The sequence below is a fragment of the Oncorhynchus keta genome, chromosome 10, assembly GCF_023373465.1.
Source record: "Oncorhynchus keta strain PuntledgeMale-10-30-2019 chromosome 10, Oket_V2, whole genome shotgun sequence".
NCBI classification, from domain to species: Eukaryota; Metazoa; Chordata; class Actinopteri; order Salmoniformes; family Salmonidae; genus Oncorhynchus; species Oncorhynchus keta.
In genome coordinates, this window is record NC_068430.1 from 37,355,496 (window position 1) to 37,373,478 (window position 17,983).

At 43.4% G+C, this 17,983-nt stretch overlaps 14 non-coding genes across 14 annotated transcripts; all 14 read right to left on the minus strand.

The window, feature by feature from the left end:
* Positions 1-761: 761 nt before the first annotated feature.
* LOC127932733 (U4 spliceosomal RNA) lies at positions 762-903 on the minus strand. Its single transcript, XR_008146419.1, has one exon. It is a non-coding gene; the product is annotated as a U4 spliceosomal RNA (small nuclear RNA).
* A 1,126-nt stretch (positions 904-2,029) lies between these two features.
* Positions 2,030-2,171, minus strand: LOC127932734 (U4 spliceosomal RNA). The gene has a single exon (XR_008146420.1). It is a non-coding gene; the product is annotated as a U4 spliceosomal RNA (small nuclear RNA).
* Positions 2,172-3,303: 1,132 nt separating this feature from the next.
* LOC127932752 (U4 spliceosomal RNA) lies at positions 3,304-3,444 on the minus strand. Its single transcript, XR_008146438.1, has one exon. It is a non-coding gene; the product is annotated as a U4 spliceosomal RNA (small nuclear RNA).
* Positions 3,445-4,574: 1,130 nt separating this feature from the next.
* LOC127932735 (U4 spliceosomal RNA) lies at positions 4,575-4,716 on the minus strand. Its single transcript, XR_008146421.1, has one exon. It is a non-coding gene; the product is annotated as a U4 spliceosomal RNA (small nuclear RNA).
* Positions 4,717-5,848: 1,132 nt separating this feature from the next.
* LOC127932736 (U4 spliceosomal RNA) lies at positions 5,849-5,990 on the minus strand. Its single transcript, XR_008146422.1, has one exon. It is a non-coding gene; the product is annotated as a U4 spliceosomal RNA (small nuclear RNA).
* A 1,130-nt stretch (positions 5,991-7,120) lies between these two features.
* LOC127932737 (U4 spliceosomal RNA) lies at positions 7,121-7,262 on the minus strand. Its single transcript, XR_008146423.1, has one exon. It is a non-coding gene; the product is annotated as a U4 spliceosomal RNA (small nuclear RNA).
* A 1,129-nt stretch (positions 7,263-8,391) lies between these two features.
* LOC127932738 (U4 spliceosomal RNA) lies at positions 8,392-8,533 on the minus strand. The gene has a single exon (XR_008146424.1). It is a non-coding gene; the product is annotated as a U4 spliceosomal RNA (small nuclear RNA).
* A 1,130-nt stretch (positions 8,534-9,663) lies between these two features.
* LOC127932739 (U4 spliceosomal RNA) lies at positions 9,664-9,805 on the minus strand. Its single transcript, XR_008146425.1, has one exon. It is a non-coding gene; the product is annotated as a U4 spliceosomal RNA (small nuclear RNA).
* Positions 9,806-10,935: 1,130 nt separating this feature from the next.
* On the minus strand, positions 10,936-11,077 carry LOC127932740 (U4 spliceosomal RNA). The gene has a single exon (XR_008146426.1). It is a non-coding gene; the product is annotated as a U4 spliceosomal RNA (small nuclear RNA).
* Positions 11,078-12,205: 1,128 nt separating this feature from the next.
* On the minus strand, positions 12,206-12,347 carry LOC127932741 (U4 spliceosomal RNA). The gene has a single exon (XR_008146427.1). It is a non-coding gene; the product is annotated as a U4 spliceosomal RNA (small nuclear RNA).
* A 1,129-nt stretch (positions 12,348-13,476) lies between these two features.
* Positions 13,477-13,618, minus strand: LOC127932742 (U4 spliceosomal RNA). The gene has a single exon (XR_008146428.1). It is a non-coding gene; the product is annotated as a U4 spliceosomal RNA (small nuclear RNA).
* A 1,129-nt stretch (positions 13,619-14,747) lies between these two features.
* On the minus strand, positions 14,748-14,888 carry LOC127932753 (U4 spliceosomal RNA). Its single transcript, XR_008146439.1, has one exon. It is a non-coding gene; the product is annotated as a U4 spliceosomal RNA (small nuclear RNA).
* A 1,128-nt stretch (positions 14,889-16,016) lies between these two features.
* LOC127932743 (U4 spliceosomal RNA) lies at positions 16,017-16,158 on the minus strand. The gene has a single exon (XR_008146429.1). It is a non-coding gene; the product is annotated as a U4 spliceosomal RNA (small nuclear RNA).
* A 1,129-nt stretch (positions 16,159-17,287) lies between these two features.
* On the minus strand, positions 17,288-17,428 carry LOC127932754 (U4 spliceosomal RNA). The gene has a single exon (XR_008146440.1). It is a non-coding gene; the product is annotated as a U4 spliceosomal RNA (small nuclear RNA).
* Positions 17,429-17,983: the final 555 nt, after the last annotated feature.

Below are 17,983 nucleotides of genomic sequence, written 5' to 3' on the forward strand. Positions count from 1 at the left end.
ATACTGGAATTGTGGACCAATACCCCTGTTGCTGAACCTATTCTCCCCAAGACTACTTCTGACTATATTTCATGTCGTTCCAATGTAGAGTTTTGGGTTAAGTTGTCACCCAACAATAACCACTCCTCGGATGGACCTCATAGGCTATGATAATGCCACTGCGATAGAATTTCAGAATTCAGCTATTCAAACTGTTTGCAGTATCTCGCACAGCTTCTCCGCAAACTGTATTATTTGTTGTTACATTGGTATGTCTAGCAGTTCGCCCCCTACCTAACACTGGTGGATTCTCGATTCCATGTAATTAATGGCAAGGTGGGGTACTTGTTCAATAGATGTTCCCTTTTTCCTGGACAAAACCAATATCGAGAGCAAATCACTTTGGGTAATCAGCACCACTGGCTCAGCTGCAATGGGGTCGAACCCAAAACCTTTTCATGTAAATCTTGCCATAGCTGCCTCTAGAGGAGGCAAGACAAAGTGGGTAAAGTGGCTTTGGGTAACGTACTACTTGGAACAATTTGAGGCAGTGTGGGGCAAAGCTGAAATTGTGGGCCCAAACCCGCTGTTGCTGAGTTCATTCTCCCGAACACTACTTCTGACACAGCATATACTACTGACACCTTTTTTCTGTTTCTACCTAGTTGCAAGATAATGTTCAACTGTCAGCTGAAACATCAAAAGGGTTATTATAGAATAAATGAGTTGGATGCAGCCCATGTTTGGTCTTGTCACTATCTTCTCTTTCACATTTATAGCAGTCTCACATGAGACTATCAAAAATTGCCAAGGCTGACTATATTTCAAGTCATCCCAAGCGGGGTATTGGGTTAAGTTTTCAACCAGCAATAATCACGCCTCAGATGGACTTCATAGGCTACGATATCGCCTCTGCGAAAGAATGGCATATTACAGCTACTCAAACTGTTTACAGTGTCTTGCACAGCTTCTCCTTTAACGGTAATATTGTGTTTTAACATTGCAATGTCTAGCAGTTCGCCCCCTACCTACCACTTTGGTGGATTCTTGATTACATGTCATTCATGGCAAGGTGGGGTACTTATTCAATAGATGTGACCTTTTTCCAGTAGTAAAAACAATATCGAGAGCAAAGCATGTTGGGTAAGCTGCACCACTGGTTCAGCTGCAATGGGTCGCAAACCCAAAACCTTTTCAACTCAACCTTGCCACCGCTGCCTCTAGTGGAAGTGTGTAACGTGGCTAAGGGTACCTTACTTCTTGCAAGAATTAGAGGCAGTGTGGGGCAATACTGGAATTGTGGACCAATACCCCTGTTGCTGAACCTATTCTCCCCAAGACTACTTCTGACTATATTTCATGTCGTTCCAATGTAGAGTTTTGGGTTAAGTTGTCACCCAACAATAACCACTCCTCGGATGGACCTCATAGGCTATGATAATGCCACTGCGATAGAATTTCAGAATTCAGCTATTCAAACTGTTTGCAGTATCTCGCACAGCTTCTCCGCAAACTGTATTATTTGTTGTTACATTGGTATGTCTAGCAGTTCGCCCCCTACCTAACACTGGTGGATTCTCGATTCCATGTAATTAATGGCAAGGTGGGGTACTTGTTCAATAGATGTTCCCTTTTTTCCTGGACAAAACCAATATCGAGAGCAAATCACTTTGGGTAATCAGCACCACTGGCTCAGCTGCAATGGGGTCGAACCCAAAACCTTTTCATGTAAATCTTGCCATAGCTGCCTCTAGAGGAGGCAAGACAAAGTGGGTAAAGTGGCTTTGGGTAACGTACTACTTGGAACAATTTGAGGCAGTGTGGGGGCAAAGCTGAAATTGTGGGCCCAAACCCGCTGTTGCTGAGTTCATTCTCCCGAACACTACTTCTGACACAGCATATACTACTGACACCTTTTTCTGTTTCTACCTAGTTGCAAGATAATGTTCAACTGTCAGCTGAAACATCAAAAGGGTTATTATAGAATAAATGAGTTGGATGCAGCCCATGTTTGGTCTTGTCACTATCTTCTCTTTCACATTTATAGCAGTCTCACATGAGACTATCAAAAATTGCCAAGGCTGACTATATTTCAAGTCATCCCAAGCGGGGTATTGGGTTAAGTTTTCAACCAGCAATAATCACGCCTCAGATGGACTTCATAGGCTACGATATCGCCTCTGCGAAAGAATGGCATATTACAGCTACTCAAACTGTTTACAGTGTCTTGCACAGCTTCTCCTTTAACGGTAATATTGTGTTTTAACATTGCAATGTCTAGCAGTTCGCCCCCTACCTACCACTTTGGTGGATTCTTGATTACATGTCATTCATGGCAAGGTGGGGTACTTATTCAATAGATGTGACCTTTTTCCAGTAGTAAAAAAACAATATCGAGAGCAAAGCATGTTGGGTAAGCTGCACCACTGGTTCAGCTGCAATGGGTCGCAAACCCAAAACCTTTTCAACTCAACCTTGCCACCGCTGCCTCTAGTGGAAGTGTGTAACGTGGCTAAGGGTACCTTACTTCTTGCAAGAATTAGAGGCAGTGTGGGGGCAATACTGGAATTGTGGACCAATACCCCCTGTTGCTGAACCTATTCTCCCCAAGACTACTTCTGACTATATTTCATGTCGTTCCAATGTAGAGTTTTGGGTTAAGTTGTCACCCAACAATAACCACTCCTCGGATGGACCTCATAGGCTATGATAATGCCACTGCGATAGAATTTCAGAATTCAGCTATTCAAACTGTTTGCAGTATCTCGCACAGCTTCTCCGCAAACTGTATTATTTGTTGTTACATTGGTATGTCTAGCAGTTCGCCCCCTACCTAACACTGGTGGATTCTCGATTCCATGTAATTAATGGCAAGGTGGGGTACTTGTTCAATAGATGTTCCCTTTTTTCCTGGACAAAACCAATATCGAGAGCAAATCACTTTGGGTAATCGGCACCACTGGCTCAGCTGCAATGGGGGTCGAACCCAAAACCTTTTCATGTAAATCTTGCCATAGCTGCCTCTAGAGGAGGCAAGACAAAGTGGGTAAAGTGGCTTTGGGTAACGTACTACTTGGAACAATTTGAGGCAGTGTGGGGGCAAAGCTGAAATTGTGGGCCCAAACCCGCTGTTGCTGAGTTCATTCTCCCGAACACTACTTCTGACACAGCATATACTACTGACACCTTTTTTCTGTTTCTACCTAGTTGCAAGATAATGTTCAACTGTCAGCTGAAACATCAAAAGGGTTATTATAGAATAAATGAGTTGGATGCAGCCCATGTTTGGTCTTGTCACTATCTTCTCTTTCACATTTATAGCAGTCTCACATGAGACTATCAAAATTGCCAAGGCTGACTATATTTCAAGTCATCCCAAGCGGGGTATTGGGTTAAGTTTTCAACCAGCAATAATCACGCCTCAGATGGACTTCATAGGCTACGATATCGCCTCTGCGAAAGAATGGCATATTACAGCTACTCAAACTGTTTACAGTGTCTTGCACAGCTTCTCCTTTAACGGTAATATTGTGTTTTAACATTGCAATGTCTAGCAGTTCGCCCCCTACCTACCACTTTGGTGGATTCTTGATTACATGTCATTCATGGCAAGGTGGGGTACTTATTCAATAGATGTGACCTTTTTCCAGTAGTAAAAAAACAATATCGAGAGCAAAGCATGTTGGGTAAGCTGCACCACTGGTTCAGCTGCAATGGGTCGCAAACCCAAAACCTTTTCAACTCAACCTTGCCACCGCTGCCTCTAGTGGAAGTGTGTAACGTGGCTAAGGGTACCTTACTTCTTGCAAGAATTAGAGGCAGTGTGGGGGCAATACTGGAATTGTGGACCAATACCCCTGTTGCTGAACCTATTCTCCCCAAGACTACTTCTGACTATATTTCATGTCGTTCCAATGTAGAGTTTTGGGTTAAGTTGTCACCCAACAATAACCACTCCTCGGATGGACCTCATAGGCTATGATAATGCCACTGCGATAGAATTTCAGAATTCAGCTATTCAAACTGTTTGCAGTATCTCGCACAGCTTCTCCGCAAACTGTATTATTTGTTGTTACATTGGTATGTCTAGCAGTTCGCCCCCTACCTAACACTGGTGGATTCTCGATTCCATGTAATTAATGGCAAGGTGGGGTACTTGTTCAATAGATGTTCCCTTTTTTCCTGGACAAAACCAATATCGAGAGCAAATCACTTTGGGTAATCGGCACCACTGGCTCAGCTGCAATGGGGGTCGAACCCAAAACCTTTTCATGTAAATCTTGCCATAGCTGCCTCTAGAGGAGGCAAGACAAAGTGGGTAAAGTGGCTTTGGGTAACGTACTACTTGGAACAATTTGAGGCAGTGTGGGGGCAAAGCTGAAATTGTGGGCCCAAACCCGCTGTTGCTGAGTTCATTCTCCCGAACACTACTTCTGACACAGCATATACTACTGACACCTTTTTCTGTTTCTACCTAGTTGCAAGATAATGTTCAACTGTCAGCTGAAACATCAAAAGGGTTATTATAGAATAAATGAGTTGGATGCAGCCCATGTTTGGTCTTGTCACTATCTTCTCTTTCACATTTATAGCAGTCTCACATGAGACTATCAAAAATTGCCAAGGCTGACTATATTTCAAGTCATCCCAAGCGGGGTATTGGGTTAAGTTTTCAACCAGCAATAATCACGCCTCAGATGGACTTCATAGGCTACGATATCGCCTCTGCGAAAGAATGGCATATTACAGCTACTCAAACTGTTTACAGTGTCTTGCACAGCTTCTCCTTTAACGGTAATATTGTGTTTTAACATTGCAATGTCTAGCAGTTCGCCCCCTACCTACCACTTTGGTGGATTCTTGATTACATGTCATTCATGGCAAGGTGGGGTACTTATTCAATAGATGTGACCTTTTTCCAGTAGTAAAAAAACAATATCGAGAGCAAAGCATGTTGGGTAAGCTGCACCACTGGTTCAGCTGCAATGGGTCGCAAACCCAAAACCTTTTCAACTCAACCTTGCCACCGCTGCCTCTAGTGGAAGTGTATAACGTGGCTAAGGGTACCTTACTTCTTGCAAGAATTAGAGGCAGTGTGGGGGCAATACTGGAATTGTGGACCAATACCCCCTGTTGCTGAACCTATTCTCCCCAAGACTACTTCTGACTATATTTCATGTCGTTCCAATGTAGAGTTTTGGGATTAAGTTGTCACCCAACAATAACCACTCCTCGGATGGACCTCATAGGCTATGATAATGCCACTGCGATAGAATTTCAGAATTCAGCTATTCAAACTGTTTGCAGTATCTCGCACAGCTTCTCCGCAAACTGTATTATTTGTTGTTACATTGGTATGTCTAGCAGTTCGCCCCCTACCTAACACTGGTGGATTCTCGATTCCATGTAATTAATGGCAAGGTGGGGTACTTGTTCAATAGATGTTCCCTTTTTCCTGGACAAAACCAATATCGAGAGCAAATCACTTTGGGTAATCAGCACCACTGGCTCAGCTGCAATGGGGGTCGAACCCAAAACCTTTTCATGTAAATCTTGCCATAGCTGCCTCTAGAGGAGGCAAGACAAAGTGGGTAAAGTGGCTTTGGGTAACGTACTACTTGGAACAATTTGAGGCAGTGTGGGGGCAAAGCTGAAATTGTGGGCCCAAACCCGCTGTTGCTGAGTTCATTCTCCCGAACACTACTTCTGACACAGCATATACTACTGACACCTTTTTTCTGTTTCTACCTAGTTGCAAGATAATGTTCAACTGTCAGCTGAAACATCAAAAGGGTTATTATAGAATAAATGAGTTGGATGCAGCCCATGTTTGGTCTTGTCACTATCTTCTCTTTCACATTTATAGCAGTCTCACATGAGACTATCAAAAATTGCCAAGGCTGACTATATTTCAAGTCATCCCAAGCGGGGTATTGGGTTAAGTTTTCAACCAGCAATAATCACGCCTCAGATGGACTTCATAGGCTACGATATCGCCTCTGCGAAAGAATGGCATATTACAGCTACTCAAACTGTTTACAGTGTCTTGCACAGCTTCTCCTTTAACGGTAATATTGTGTTTTAACATTGCAATGTCTAGCAGTTCGCCCCCTACCTACCACTTTGGTGGATTCTTGATTACATGTCATTCATGGCAAGGTGGGGTACTTATTCAATAGATGTGACCTTTTTCCAGTAGTAAAAAACAATATCGAGAGCAAAGCATGTTGGGTAAGCTGCACCACTGGTTCAGCTGCAATGGGTCGCAAACCCAAAACCTTTTCAACTCAACCTTGCCACCGCTGCCTCTAGTGGAAGTGTATAACGTGGCTAAGGGTACCTTACTTCTTGCAAGAATTAGAGGCAGTGTGGGGGCAATACTGGAATTGTGGACCAATACCCCCTGTTGCTGAACCTATTCTCCCCAAGACTACTTCTGACTATATTTCATGTCGTTCCAATGTAGAGTTTTGGGATAAGTTGTCACCCAACAATAACCACTCCTCGGATGGACCTCATAGGCTATGATAATGCCACTGCGATAGAATTTCAGAATTCAGCTATTCAAACTGTTTGCAGTATCTCGCACAGCTTCTCCGCAAACTGTATTATTTGTTGTTACATTGGTATGTCTAGCAGTTCGCCCCCTACCTAACACTGGTGGATTCTCGATTCCATGTAATTAATGGCAAGGTGGGGTACTTGTTCAATAGATGTTCCCTTTTTCCTGGACAAAACCAATATCGAGAGCAAATCACTTTGGGTAATCAGCACCACTGGCTCAGCTGCAATGGGGGTCGAACCCAAAACCTTTTCATGTAAATCTTGCCATAGCTGCCTCTAGAGGAGGCAAGACAAAGTGGGTAAAGTGGCTTTGGGTAACGTACTACTTGGAACAATTTGAGGCAGTGTGGGGGCAAAGCTGAAATTGTGGGCCCAAACCCGCTGTTGCTGAGTTCATTCTCCCGAACACTACTTCTGACACAGCATATACTACTGACACCTTTTTTCTGTTTCTACCTAGTTGCAAGATAATGTTCAACTGTCAGCTGAAACATCAAAAGGGTTATTATAGAATAAATGAGTTGGATGCAGCCCATGTTTGGTCTTGTCACTATTTTCTCTTTCACATTTATAGCAGTCTCACATGAGACTATCAAAAATTGCCAAGGCTGACTATATTTCAAGTCATCCCAAGCGGGGTATTGGGTTAAGTTTTCAACCAGCAATAATCACGCCTCAGATGGACTTCATAGGCTACGATATCGCCTCTGCGAAAGAATGGCATATTACAGCTACTCAAACTGTTTACAGTGTCTTGCACAGCTTCTCCTTTAACGGTAATATTGTGTTTTAACATTGCAATGTCTAGCAGTTCGCCCCCTACCTACCACTTTGGTGGATTCTTGATTACATGTCATTCATGGCAAGGTGGGGTACTTATTCAATAGATGTGACCTTTTTCCAGTAGTAAAAAAACAATATCGAGAGCAAAGCATGTTGGGTAAGCTGCACCACTGGTTCAGCTGCAATGGGTCGCAAACCCAAAACCTTTTCAACTCAACCTTGCCACCGCTGCCTCTAGTGGAAGTGTATAACGTGGCTAAGGGTACCTTACTTCTTGCAAGAATTAGAGGCAGTGTGGGGGCAATACTGGAATTGTGGACCAATACCCCTGTTGCTGAACCTATTCTCCCCAAGACTACTTCTGACTATATTTCATGTCGTTCCAATGTAGAGTTTTGGGATAAGTTGTCACCCAACAATAACCACTCCTCGGATGGACCTCATAGGCTATGATAATGCCACTGCGATAGAATTTCAGAATTCAGCTATTCAAACTGTTTGCAGTATCTCGCACAGCTTCTCCGCAAACTGTATTATTTGTTGTTACATTGGTATGTCTAGCAGTTCGCCCCCTACCTAACACTGGTGGATTCTCGATTCCATGTAATTAATGGCAAGGTGGGGTACTTGTTCAATAGATGTTCCCTTTTTTCCTGGACAAAACCAATATCGAGAGCAAATCACTTTGGGTAATCGGCACCACTGGCTCAGCTGCAATGGGGGTCGAACCCAAAACCTTTTCATGTAAATCTTGCCATAGCTGCCTCTAGAGGAGGCAAGACAAAGTGGGTAAAGTGGCTTTGGGTAACGTACTACTTGGAACAATTTGAGGCAGTGTGGGGGCAAAGCTGAAATTGTGGGCCCAAACCCGCTGTTGCTGAGTTCATTCTCCCGAACACTACTTCTGACACAGCATATACTACTGACACCTTTTTCTGTTTCTACCTAGTTGCAAGATAATGTTCAACTGTCAGCTGAAACATCAAAAGGGTTATATAGAATAAATGAGTTGGATGCAGCCCATGTTTGGTCTTGTCACTATTTCTCTTTTCACATTTATAGCAGTCTCACATGAGACTATCAAAAATTGCCAAGGCTGACTATATTTCAAGTCATCCCAAGCGGGGTATTGGGTTAAGTTTTCAACCAGCAATAATCACGCCTCAGATGGACTTCATAGGCTACGATATCGCCTCTGCGAAAGAATGGCATATTACAGCTACTCAAACTGTTTACAGTGTCTTGCACAGCTTCTCCTTTAACGGTAATATTGTGTTTTAACATTGCAATGTCTAGCAGTTCGCCCCCTACCTACCACTTTGGTGGATTCTTGATTACATGTCATTCATGGCAAGGTGGGGTACTTATTCAATAGATGTGACCTTTTTCCAGTAGTAAAAAACAATATCGAGAGCAAAGCATGTTGGGTAAGCTGCACCACTGGTTCAGCTGCAATGGGTCGCAAACCCAAAACCTTTTCAACTCAACCTTGCCACCGCTGCCTCTAGTGGAAGTGTATAACGTGGCTAAGGGTACCTTACTTCTTGCAAGAATTAGAGGCAGTGTGGGGGCAATACTGGAATTGTGGACCAATACCCCTGTTGCTGAACCTATTCTCCCCAAGACTACTTCTGACTATATTTCATGTCGTTCCAATGTAGAGTTTTGGGATAAGTTGTCACCCAACAATAACCACTCCTCGGATGGACCTCATAGGCTATGATAATGCCACTGCGATAGAATTTCAGAATTCAGCTATTCAAACTGTTTGCAGTATCTCGCACAGCTTCTCCGCAAACTGTATTATTTGTTGTTACATTGGTATGTCTAGCAGTTCGCCCCCTACCTAACACTGGTGGATTCTCGATTCCATGTAATTAATGGCAAGGTGGGGTACTTGTTCAATAGATGTTCCCTTTTTTCCTGGACAAAACCAATATCGAGAGCAAATCACTTTGGGTAATCGGCACCACTGGCTCAGCTGCAATGGGGGTCGAACCCAAAACCTTTTCATGTAAATCTTGCCATAGCTGCCTCTAGAGGAGGCAAGACAAAGTGGGTAAAGTGGCTTTGGGTAACGTACTACTTGGAACAATTTGAGGCAGTGTGGGGGCAAAGCTGAAATTGTGGGCCCAAACCCGCTGTTGCTGAGTTCATTCTCCCGAACACTACTTCTGACACAGCATATACTACTGACACCTTTTTTCTGTTTCTACCTAGTTGCAAGATAATGTTCAACTGTCAGCTGAAACATCAAAAGGGTTATTATAGAATAAATGAGTTGGATGCAGCCCATGTTTGGTCTTGTCACTATCTTCTCTTTCACATTTATAGCAGTCTCACATGAGACTATCAAAAATTGCCAAGGCTGACTATATTTCAAGTCATCCCAAGCGGGGTATTGGGTTAAGTTTTCAACCAGCAATAATCACGCCTCAGATGGACTTCATAGGCTACGATATCGCCTCTGCGAAAGAATGGCATATTACAGCTACTCAAACTGTTTACAGTGTCTTGCACAGCTTCTCCTTTAACGGTAATATTGTGTTTTAACATTGCAATGTCTAGCAGTTCGCCCCCTACCTACCACTTTGGTGGATTCTTGATTACATGTCATTCATGGCAAGGTGGGGTACTTATTCAATAGATGTGACCTTTTTCCAGTAGTAAAAAAACAATATCGAGAGCAAAGCATGTTGGGTAAGCTGCACCACTGGTTCAGCTGCAATGGGTCGCAAACCCAAAACCTTTTCAACTCAACCTTGCCACCGCTGCCTCTAGTGGAAGTGTATAACGTGGCTAAGGGTACCTTACTTCTTGCAAGAATTAGAGGCAGTGTGGGGGCAATACTGGAATTGTGGACCAATACCCCTGTTGCTGAACCTATTCTCCCCAAGACTACTTCTGACTATATTTCATGTCGTTCCAATGTAGAGTTTTGGGATAAGTTGTCACCCAACAATAACCACTCCTCGGATGGACCTCATAGGCTATGATAATGCCACTGCGATAGAATTTCAGAATTCAGCTATTCAAACTGTTTGCAGTATCTCGCACAGCTTCTCCGCAAACTGTATTATTTGTTGTTACATTGGTATGTCTAGCAGTTCGCCCCCTACCTAACACTGGTGGATTCTCGATTCCATGTAATTAATGGCAAGGTGGGGTACTTGTTCAATAGATGTTCCCTTTTTCCTGGACAAAACCAATATCGAGAGCAAATCACTTTGGGTAATCAGCACCACTGGCTCAGCTGCAATGGGGGTCGAACCCAAAACCTTTTCATGTAAATCTTGCCATAGCTGCCTCTAGAGGAGGCAAGACAAAGTGGGTAAAGTGGCTTTGGGTAACGTACTACTTGGAACAATTTGAGGCAGTGTGGGGGCAAAGCTGAAATTGTGGGCCCAAACCCGCTGTTGCTGAGTTCATTCTCCCGAACACTACTTCTGACACAGCATATACTACTGACACCTTTTTTCTGTTTCTACCTAGTTGCAAGATAATGTTCAACTGTCAGCTGAAACATCAAAAGGGTTATTATAGAATAAATGAGTTGGATGCAGCCCATGTTTGGTCTTGTCACTATCTTCTCTTTCACATTTATAGCAGTCTCACATGAGACTATCAAAAATTGCCAAGGCTGACTATATTTCAAGTCATCCCAAGCGGGGTATTGGGTTAAGTTTTCAACCAGCAATAATCACGCCTCAGATGGACTTCATAGGCTACGATATCGCCTCTGCGAAAGAATGGCATATTACAGCTACTCAAACTGTTTACAGTGTCTTGCACAGCTTCTCCTTTAACGGTAATATTGTGTTTTAACATTGCAATGTCTAGCAGTTCGCCCCCTACCTACCACTTTGGTGGATTCTTGATTACATGTCATTCATGGCAAGGTGGGGTACTTATTCAATAGATGTGACCTTTTTCCAGTAGTAAAAAAACAATATCGAGAGCAAAGCATGTTGGGTAAGCTGCACCACTGGTTCAGCTGCAATGGGTCGCAAACCCAAAACCTTTTCAACTCAACCTTGCCACCGCTGCCTCTAGTGGAAGTGTATAACGTGGCTAAGGGTACCTTACTTCTTGCAAGAATTAGAGGCAGTGTGGGGGCAATACTGGAATTGTGGACCAATACCCCTGTTGCTGAACCTATTCTCCCCAAGACTACTTCTGACTATATTTCATGTCGTTCCAATGTAGAGTTTTGGGATAAGTTGTCACCCAACAATAACCACTCCTCGGATGGACCTCATAGGCTATGATAATGCCACTGCGATAGAATTTCAGAATTCAGCTATTCAAACTGTTTGCAGTATCTCGCACAGCTTCTCCGCAAACTGTATTATTTGTTGTTACATTGGTATGTCTAGCAGTTCGCCCCCTACCTAACACTGGTGGATTCTCGATTCCATGTAATTAATGGCAAGGTGGGGTACTTGTTCAATAGATGTTCCCTTTTTCCTGGACAAAACCAATATCGAGAGCAAATCACTTTGGGTAATCAGCACCACTGGCTCAGCTGCAATGGGGGTCGAACCCAAAACCTTTTCATGTAAATCTTGCCATAGCTGCCTCTAGAGGAGGCAAGACAAAGTGGGTAAAGTGGCTTTGGGTAACGTACTACTTGGAACAATTTGAGGCAGTGTGGGGGCAAAGCTGAAATTGTGGGCCCAAACCCGCTGTTGCTGAGTTCATTCTCCCGAACACTACTTCTGACACAGCATATACTACTGACACCTTTTTCTGTTTCTACCTAGTTGCAAGATAATGTTCAACTGTCAGCTGAAACATCAAAAGGGTTATATAGAATAAATGAGTTGGATGCAGCCCATGTTTGGTCTTGTCACTATCTTCTCTTTCACATTTATAGCAGTCTCACATGAGACTATCAAAAATTGCCAAGGCTGACTATATTTCAAGTCATCCCAAGCGGGGTATTGGGTTAAGTTTTCAACCAGCAATAATCACGCCTCAGATGGACTTCATAGGCTACGATATCGCCTCTGCGAAAGAATGGCATATTACAGCTACTCAAACTGTTTACAGTGTCTTGCACAGCTTCTCCTTTAACGGTAATATTGTGTTTTAACATTGCAATGTCTAGCAGTTCGCCCCCTACCTACCACTTTGGTGGATTCTTGATTACATGTCATTCATGGCAAGGTGGGGTACTTATTCAATAGATGTGACCTTTTTCCAGTAGTAAAAAACAATATCGAGAGCAAAGCATGTTGGGTAAGCTGCACCACTGGTTCAGCTGCAATGGGTCGCAAACCCAAAACCTTTTCAACTCAACCTTGCCACCGCTGCCTCTAGTGGAAGTGTATAACGTGGCTAAGGGTACCTTACTTCTTGCAAGAATTAGAGGCAGTGTGGGGGCAATACTGGAATTGTGGACCAATACCCCTGTTGCTGAACCTATTCTCCCCAAGACTACTTCTGACTATATTTCATGTCGTTCCAATGTAGAGTTTTGGGTTAAGTTGTCACCCAACAATAACCACTCCTCGGATGGACCTCATAGGCTATGATAATGCCACTGCGATAGAATTTCAGAATTCAGCTATTCAAACTGTTTGCAGTATCTCGCACAGCTTCTCCGCAAACTGTATTATTTGTTGTTACATTGGTATGTCTAGCAGTTCGCCCCCTACCTAACACTGGTGGATTCTCGATTCCATGTAATTAATGGCAAGGTGGGGTACTTGTTCAATAGATGTTCCCTTTTTCCTGGACAAAACCAATATCGAGAGCAAATCACTTTGGGTAATCAGCACCACTGGCTCAGCTGCAATGGGGGTCGAACCCAAAACCTTTTCATGTAAATCTTGCCATAGCTGCCTCTAGAGGAGGCAAGACAAAGTGGGTAAAGTGGCTTTGGGTAACGTACTACTTGGAACAATTTGAGGCAGTGTGGGGGCAAAGCTGAAATTGTGGGCCCAAACCCGCTGTTGCTGAGTTCATTCTCCCGAACACTACTTCTGACACAGCATATACTACTGACACCTTTTTTCTGTTTCTACCTAGTTGCAAGATAATGTTCAACTGTCAGCTGAAACATCAAAAGGGTTATTATAGAATAAATGAGTTGGATGCAGCCCATGTTTGGTCTTGTCACTATCTTCTCTTTCACATTTATAGCAGTCTCACATGAGACTATCAAAAATTGCCAAGGCTGACTATATTTCAAGTCATCCCAAGCGGGGTATTGGGTTAAGTTTTCAACCAGCAATAATCACGCCTCAGATGGACTTCATAGGCTACGATATCGCCTCTGCGAAAGAATGGCATATTACAGCTACTCAAACTGTTTACAGTGTCTTGCACAGCTTCTCCTTTAACGGTAATATTGTGTTTTAACATTGCAATGTCTAGCAGTTCGCCCCCTACCTACCACTTTGGTGGATTCTTGATTACATGTCATTCATGGCAAGGTGGGGTACTTATTCAATAGATGTGACCTTTTTCCAGTAGTAAAAACAATATCGAGAGCAAAGCATGTTGGGTAAGCTGCACCACTGGTTCAGCTGCAATGGGTCGCAAACCCAAAACCTTTTCAACTCAACCTTGCCACCGCTGCCTCTAGTGGAAGTGTGTAACGTGGCTAAGGGTACCTTACTTCTTGCAAGAATTAGAGGCAGTGTGGGGGCAATACTGGAATTGTGGACCAATACCCCTGTTGCTGAACCTATTCTCCCCAAGACTACTTCTGACTATATTTCATGTCGTTCCAATGTAGAGTTTTGGGATAAGTTGTCACCCAACAATAACCACTCCTCGGATGGACCTCATAGGCTATGATAATGCCACTGCGATAGAATTTCAGAATTCAGCTATTCAAACTGTTTGCAGTATCTCGCACAGCTTCTCCGCAAACTGTATTATTTGTTGTTACATTGGTATGTCTAGCAGTTCGCCCCCTACCTAACACTGGTGGATTCTCGATTCCATGTAATTAATGGCAAGGTGGGGTACTTGTTCAATAGATGTTCCCTTTTTTCCTGGACAAAACCAATATCGAGAGCAAATCACTTTGGGTAATCGGCACCACTGGCTCAGCTGCAATGGGGGTCGAACCCAAAACCTTTTCATGTAAATCTTGCCATAGCTGCCTCTAGAGGAGGCAAGACAAAGTGGGTAAAGTGGCTTTGGGTAACGTACTACTTGGAACAATTTGAGGCAGTGTGGGGGCAAAGCTGAAATTGTGGGCCCAAACCCGCTGTTGCTGAGTTCATTCTCCCGAACACTACTTCTGACACAGCATATACTACTGACACCTTTTTTCTGTTTCTACCTAGTTGCAAGATAATGTTCAACTGTCAGCTGAAACATCAAAAGGGTTATTATAGAATAAATGAGTTGGATGCAGCCCATGTTTGGTCTTGTCACTATCTTCTCTTTCACATTTATAGCAGTCTCACATGAGACTATCAAAATTGCCAAGGCTGACTATATTTCAAGTCATCCCAAGCGGGGTATTGGGTTAAGTTTTCAACCAGCAATAATCACGCCTCAGATGGACTTCATAGGCTACGATATCGCCTCTGCGAAAGAATGGCATATTACAGCTACTCAAACTGTTTACAGTGTCTTGCACAGCTTCTCCTTTAACGGTAATATTGTGTTTTAACATTGCAATGTCTAGCAGTTCGCCCCCTACCTACCACTTTGGTGGATTCTTGATTACATGTCATTCATGGCAAGGTGGGGTACTTATTCAATAGATGTGACCTTTTTCCAGTAGTAAAAAAACAATATCGAGAGCAAAGCATGTTGGGTAAGCTGCACCACTGGTTCAGCTGCAATGGGTCGCAAACCCAAAACCTTTTCAACTCAACCTTGCCACCGCTGCCTCTAGTGGAAGTGTATAACGTGGCTAAGGGTACCTTACTTCTTGCAAGAATTAGAGGCAGTGTGGGGGCAATACTGGAATTGTGGACCAATACCCCTGTTGCTGAACCTATTCTCCCCAAGACTACTTCTGACTATATTTCATGTCGTTCCAATGTAGAGTTTTGGGATAAGTTGTCACCCAACAATAACCACTCCTCGGATGGACCTCATAGGCTATGATAATGCCACTGCGATAGAATTTCAGAATTCAGCTATTCAAACTGTTTGCAGTATCTCGCACAGCTTCTCCGCAAACTGTATTATTTGTTGTTACATTGGTATGTCTAGCAGTTCGCCCCCTACCTAACACTGGTGGATTCTCGATTCCATGTAATTAATGGCAAGGTGGGGTACTTGTTCAATAGATGTTCCCTTTTTCCTGGACAAAACCAATATCGAGAGCAAATCACTTTGGGTAATCAGCACCACTGGCTCAGCTGCAATGGGGTCGAACCCAAAACCTTTTCATGTAAATCTTGCCATAGCTGCCTCTAGAGGAGGCAAGACAAAGTGGGTAAAGTGGCTTTGGGTAAGTACTACTTGGAACAATTTGAGGCAGTGTGGGGGCAAAGCTGAAATTGTGGGCCCAAACCCGCTGTTGCTGAGTTCATTCTCCCGAACACTACTTCTGACACAGCATATACTACTGACACCTTTTTTCTGTTTCTACCTAGTTGCAAGATAATGTTCAACTGTCAGCTGAAACATCAAAAGGGTTATTATAGAATAAATGAGTTGGATGCAGCCCATGTTTGGTCTTGTCACTATCTTCTCTTTCACATTTATAGCAGTCTCACATGAGACTATCAAAAATTGCCAAGGCTGACTATATTTCAAGTCATCCCAAGCGGGGTATTGGGTTAAGTTTTCAACCAGCAATAATCACGCCTCAGATGGACTTCATAGGCTACGATATCGCCTCTGCGAAAGAATGGCATATTACAGCTACTCAAACTGTTTACAGTGTCTTGCACAGCTTCTCCTTTAACGGTAATATTGTGTTTTAACATTGCAATGTCTAGCAGTTCGCCCCCTACCTACCACTTTGGTGGATTCTTGATTACATGTCATTCATGGCAAGGTGGGGTACTTATTCAATAGATGTGACCTTTTTCCAGTAGTAAAAACAATATCGAGAGCAAAGCATGTTGGGTAAGCTGCACCACTGGTTCAGCTGCAATGGGTCGCAAACCCAAAACCTTTTCAACTCAACCTTGCCACCGCTGCCTCTAGTGGAAGTGTATAACGTGGCTAAGGGTACCTTACTTCTTGCAAGAATTAGAGGCAGTGTGGGGGCAATACTGGAATTGTGGACCAATACCCCCTGTTGCTGAACCTATTCTCCCCAAGACTACTTCTGACTATATTTCATGTCGTTCCAATGTAGAGTTTTGGGTTAAGTTGTCACCCAACAATAACCACTCCTCGGATGGACCTCATAGGCTATGATAATGCCACTGCGATAGAATTTCAGAATTCAGCTATTCAAACTGTTTGCAGTATCTCGCACAGCTTCTCCGCAAACTGTATTATTTGTTGTTACATTGGTATGTCTAGCAGTTCGCCCCCTACCTAACACTGGTGGATTCTCGATTCCATGTAATTAATGGCAAGGTGGGGTACTTGTTCAATAGATGTTCCCTTTTTCCTGGACAAAACCAATATCGAGAGCAAATCACTTTGGGTAATCAGCACCACTGGCTCAGCTGCAATGGGGGTCGAACCCAAAACCTTTTCATGTAAATCTTGCCATAGCTGCCTCTAGAGGAGGCAAGACAAAGTGGGTAAAGTGGCTTTGGGTAACGTACTACTTGGAACAATTTGAGGCAGTGTGGGGGCAAAGCTGAAATTGTGGGCCCAAACCCGCTGTTGCTGAGTTCATTCTCCCGAACACTACTTCTGACACAGCATATACTACTGACACCTTTTTTCTGTTTCTACCTAGTTGCAAGATAATGTTCAACTGTCAGCTGAAACATCAAAAGGGTTATTATAGAATAAATGAGTTGGATGCAGCCCATGTTTGGTCTTGTCACTATCTTCTCTTTCACATTTATAGCAGTCTCACATGAGACTATCAAAATTGCCAAGGCTGACTATATTTCAAGTCATCCCAAGCGGGGTATTGGGTTAAGTTTTCAACCAGCAATAATCACGCCTCAGATGGACTTCATAGGCTACGATATCGCCTCTGCGAAAGAATGGCATATTACAGCTACTCAAACTGTTTACAGTGTCTTGCACAGCTTCTCCTTTAACGGTAATATTGTGTTTTAACATTGCAATGTCTAGCAGTTCGCCCCCTACCTACCACTTTGGTGGATTCTTGATTACATGTCATTCATGGCAAGGTGGGGTACTTATTCAATAGATGTGACCTTTTTCCAGTAGTAAAAAAACAATATCGAGAGCAAAGCATGTTGGGTAAGCTGCACCACTGGTTCAGCTGCAATGGGTCGCAAACCCAAAACCTTTTCAACTCAACCTTGCCACCGCTGCCTCTAGTGGAAGTGTGTAACGTGGCTAAGGGTACCTTACTTCTTGCAAGAATTAGAGGCAGTGTGGGGGCAATACTGGAATTGTGGACCAATACCCCCTGTTGCTGAACCTATTCTCCCCAAGACTACTTCTGACTATATTTCATGTCGTTCCAATGTAGAGTTTTGGGTTAAGTTGTCACCCAACAATAACCACTCCTCGGATGGACCTCATAGGCTATGATAATGCCACTGCGATAGAATTTCAGAATTCAGCTATT